This window comes from Acipenser ruthenus, chromosome 3 (genome assembly GCF_902713425.1).
Source record: "Acipenser ruthenus chromosome 3, fAciRut3.2 maternal haplotype, whole genome shotgun sequence".
Lineage (NCBI taxonomy): Eukaryota > Metazoa > Chordata > Actinopteri > Acipenseriformes > Acipenseridae > Acipenser > Acipenser ruthenus.
This window is the reverse complement of record NC_081191.1, coordinates 39,200,140-39,204,402: the sequence shown is the minus strand read 5'-3', so window position 1 is coordinate 39,204,402 and position 4,263 is coordinate 39,200,140. Positions and strand designations below refer to the sequence as shown.

The following is a 4,263-nucleotide window of genomic DNA, read 5'->3' as shown; positions in this document are numbered from 1 at the left end:
GAAATCCCCATGTCAATATGGTTTGTTGCCAGTTTGGGGAGATATGGCTTGACTGTTGTTTTTAGTGTCTTTCTGCTTTAAATTTTTCCATCTTAACTTAATTTGATCCAAAGTTCTTTTTTGGCCAGACCCGGTGGAATTCACTCACTTTAAAATATCAACCCAAGCTGCATTTTCGTCTTTAGCAGTGTTGCCCGAGTTACCCTGAGCTGCGCTGCCACTAAAACTAGCCACAATTACAGCATAATGACTTCTGATTCCTCTAGGAGAGCATGTGTTTCCGACACAGTGAAATTTGTCCCTTTACTATAAGTAACAGCAACCACTTCTTCCTCCATATTTGACTTCTTGCTAACATAGTGTGTGCTACTTATTTTATTGTTTAAATAGGCTGTTTAATACAATTAATGTACATTATTGCCAGTTGCCCTCTAATGGTGGGAGTTATGTGAGAATTTCATTCTAATAGGCTACAGCAGGAAAGATGTCAATAAAAACAAAGTGTTAGATAGTTAGGGACAAATCAGGGGCGTGGACTTGTATAAGCCTTTCAGTGTATATATGGGGATATGAAGGTAAAGAAAAAGCAGCTCCCTTGTTTTTGATAAGAAAGCACACATTCACAAGCAGTCATGAACTCAGTTGTTCACCATCTCCACCAACGTAGAAAATACCGAAAGAGAATATATAGTGAGCGACCGACACAACTGGAGCAATACACCAATGATGAACTTTACGCACGGTACCGAATTGGCCTTCATGATATTAGATATATCGCAGACCTGGTTTGACCAAATCTTGAACACATTACTTTAAGGAGCCATGCATTTTCTGTAGAAAAACAGATGCTTATTGCACTGTTTCTTTGCATCTGGGGAATTTTACCAAGTCATTGGTGACAACATGAGTGCTCAAAAATCCACTGTTAGTGCTGTGGTAAAGAACATTTCCTCTGCCTTGGCTTGTCTTATAAATCAGTTTGTTACATTTCCTAGCGAACCACAGCCAATTGCTCTCACAAAATGCAATTTTTTTGCTTTGGCAAATATGCCTAACACTATCGGAGCTGTAGATTGCACGCATGTGCATATTCAGGCACCTTATGAATGTGAATGGGAGTTTGTCAACAGAAAAGGACATCACAGCATCAACTGAGTGCAACTGATAGGTGATGCAGATCTTAAGATAATTAACTGTGTAGTGAAATGTCCAGGCTCTGTTCATGACTCATGAATCTTGAGAGAGAGTGGCATCTACCAGAAATTCCAGAGGAATCGACCAGATGGTGTAATAATAGGTGTCAGCGCCTATCCACTTTTACCATGGCTGATTACGCCTTTTGCCAGTACCAACACAACAGCGCAGGTGCATTTCAACAGTGCCCATGCTAAAACCAGATGCACAATAGAACGCATAAATGGGGTGCTTAAGAGACGATTCACTTGTTTTGTTTGAATTGCCTGCGTGTGGATCCGCCACGTGCATGCAACATCATTCTAGCATGCATTGTATTGCACAATATTGCTATCATGCGCATGGTGCCATTCACTGGGGAGGTGTGGACAGGCTGGCTGTAGGGGTGACGTCAGACCAGAAACAAGGTAGGACACAGCTGACTTGAGAGCAAAGGCGCTGTGGCACTTTTTAATAATACACAAATAAAATAAAAGGTTTGAACAAACAAAACACTCAAAATAAAGGGCACAATGGCCAAACGAACATAGACAGACAAAACAGACTGGACGAGCAGACAAACAAGTATAGTGCTGGTTGAAAACCAGCACGTATAGCAATTGTTCTTTTTATAATTTCAAGTTTACTCCCTACTTTCTCTCTCCCGTTCTCCATTCCCGAACACACAACCTATATATACGATTGTGCCAGGATTCAATTACTAATTAATTATTCACTTGAATCCCAGCACGTGAACTCATTTGTGCATTCCCTGTGCTCACATACTAATACACATTTTATCTGTGTAATCCCTGTGCCTAAATACATTACAAATGTACATTTAAATCACCTGTGCTCCACATAGACCCATTATATCCCATGCACCAATACCTATACACCAACATTAACACACCACAAACAACATATAACACAAAATACGCACAGCACTTGAATGATGATTTCCCAGAGCCTCAAGAACACCACATGATATACCTTTAACATCACAGCAGGATTGACTTGCTGGATGTGCAATGAGAGATGCCTTTGTAAAGAACTACTAAAAGGGTCCTGGTTTAAACTTTAATTTAAACTTTGACATTAAAAGATATGTAAGCTTCAGTTTCCTTTTTTTTACTTCTAAATAACATGCACTCACATGCGGGTGTATAGCATATATTTGTTGGACAAATAACATTTCTTTCTAGGTTGAACTGTTAATTCTTATCAGTTGCAAAATCAGGAGTTAATTGTGCTCGCAAGCAAACAGCTTTTTTTCTTTTTCTTTACCTGATAGATGCTATTAATAAAGTATTATATAAAAACATGAAAAATACAATAAAAACAACCATGGATAATGTGTTCCATTATTTTTAAGATGTATTATGTTTTCCATCAAAACAGAGATGAAATTTAATTGTTTTACAAAGCTGTATCATTTAATTCCACCTTCCGAGTAGGATCAGAATGATCCTGATATTTTGCATCAGAGTAATCGTGATCTCCTCTTTAAATTCTGAAAACCCAATTGCAACATTTAATCATCATTACAAGTGCGATCAAATTACCAAAGCGAAATCCAGATCACAGTAATCCCAGTCGCATTTCGATGTTTTGAAAAACCTAATTTCACAATATAATCCAGATCAAATGCAGAAATCCGATTACCAAAATTCTGAAAAACCGGCCCCTAATGCTTATAGCATGTCTAAAATTATCTTTCCACAGCACGTAGATGTGATGGATTTCTACAAAAGCATATAATTAACAAGAACAACAGTTTCGAAACATAAAATTGAACACCTTTTAAATTCAAAACTCCTTTGAAGTACCATACAGTACAACTATTTTTATATCAAATTCCTTTACTAAAGAATATAATCATCTTGCAGTAAGGATAATTATAACAAAAGCAATAATCATAACCGGTAGTTATGCATACATTCAAAGATGCTGGTGGCTCATCAGGCACATGACCTATGGGGCCATGTTCATAGTGCAGAGTGTTCCAGTAAGAACATTGCAATCCACAGCAGTCAAGCAGTAACTAAAATAACTTCACCTTTTCCATACTAAAAAGACATTTTCTTACAGGAATACTTTATAACATCTACATTTTCCTAATGTTTAATTTCTTACCTGTTATCCAACCATGTGTGTTCTGTACAATTGTATATTGTTGTTTCTCCTTAGACCATTGCTTGACATGCTTACTAAATATTCCACAGCAAAAAATTACACCTGAAAAGACTCCTCTAGGACATTGCTGGGAAAGGAGGTGGGGAGGCATATTAGCAAGGTTTCGAGTTATATTTCGTAATATTTATTTGTGCTAGGGTTGTTTCCTTGGGGTTAAGAAAAACTATGTGTCCTGTATGCACGTTCTGTCTCCGGGGCGCCATGGGCTCCTTTTTACATATGGTCTGGGAGTGTCCGGATGTGGGCATGTTCTGGGATCGGGTTTCTTCAGCTTTGTCCACCATTCTTAAAAAGAATATTCCTTGTTCTGCTAAGGTGTTACTGTTGAATGATGATTCATCCCTTGACCTATCATTGCAGCAAAAGCGGATTTGGTTGGCCGGCCTTACAGCAGCTAAAAAGATGATTGCTGTTCGCTGGCAGCCTCCACATTCCCTTCCCTTTCGTCAGTTGACCCTTGCCTTTCTATATATCATTTATATGGAACTTTCCACTGCTCGGGTCCACAGCGCTGGGGATGAGACCGTGTGGGCCTGGAGATCGGCCGCATACTCCATTAGATCTCTGATAAATCTATCTCCAACTATCTCTGACACAATTGGGTTTTTGAGGGGAGGGGGTGAAAATGAAAAACTTTGGGAATTGTTATTTATGTTGCATTGTTTGTATTGTTCTCTTGCTTCCCTAATAAAACATTTGATCACAAAAAAGAAAGAATATGTGAATGTTAATGTTAGAAATAGCTTGTTAGGGGAAGTGGATGGATCAGCCAATTGGGAAATATTGGGAAGGTGTAATTTTCAAAGTGTTTACTCCAGTCTTTAATTAACTCCTATTTTTTGAAAATATGTTTAAAAAAAAATATTGAATATGCTTGTTTAATTTTTCATTGAT

General features: G+C 38.0%; 1 pseudogene; it reads left to right on the top strand.

Moving 5' to 3' along the window:
• The first annotated feature begins 632 nt into the window (after window positions 1-632).
• On the top strand, window positions 633-1,577 carry LOC117394495 (putative nuclease HARBI1; annotated as a pseudogene).
• Window positions 1,578-4,263: the final 2,686 nt, after the last annotated feature.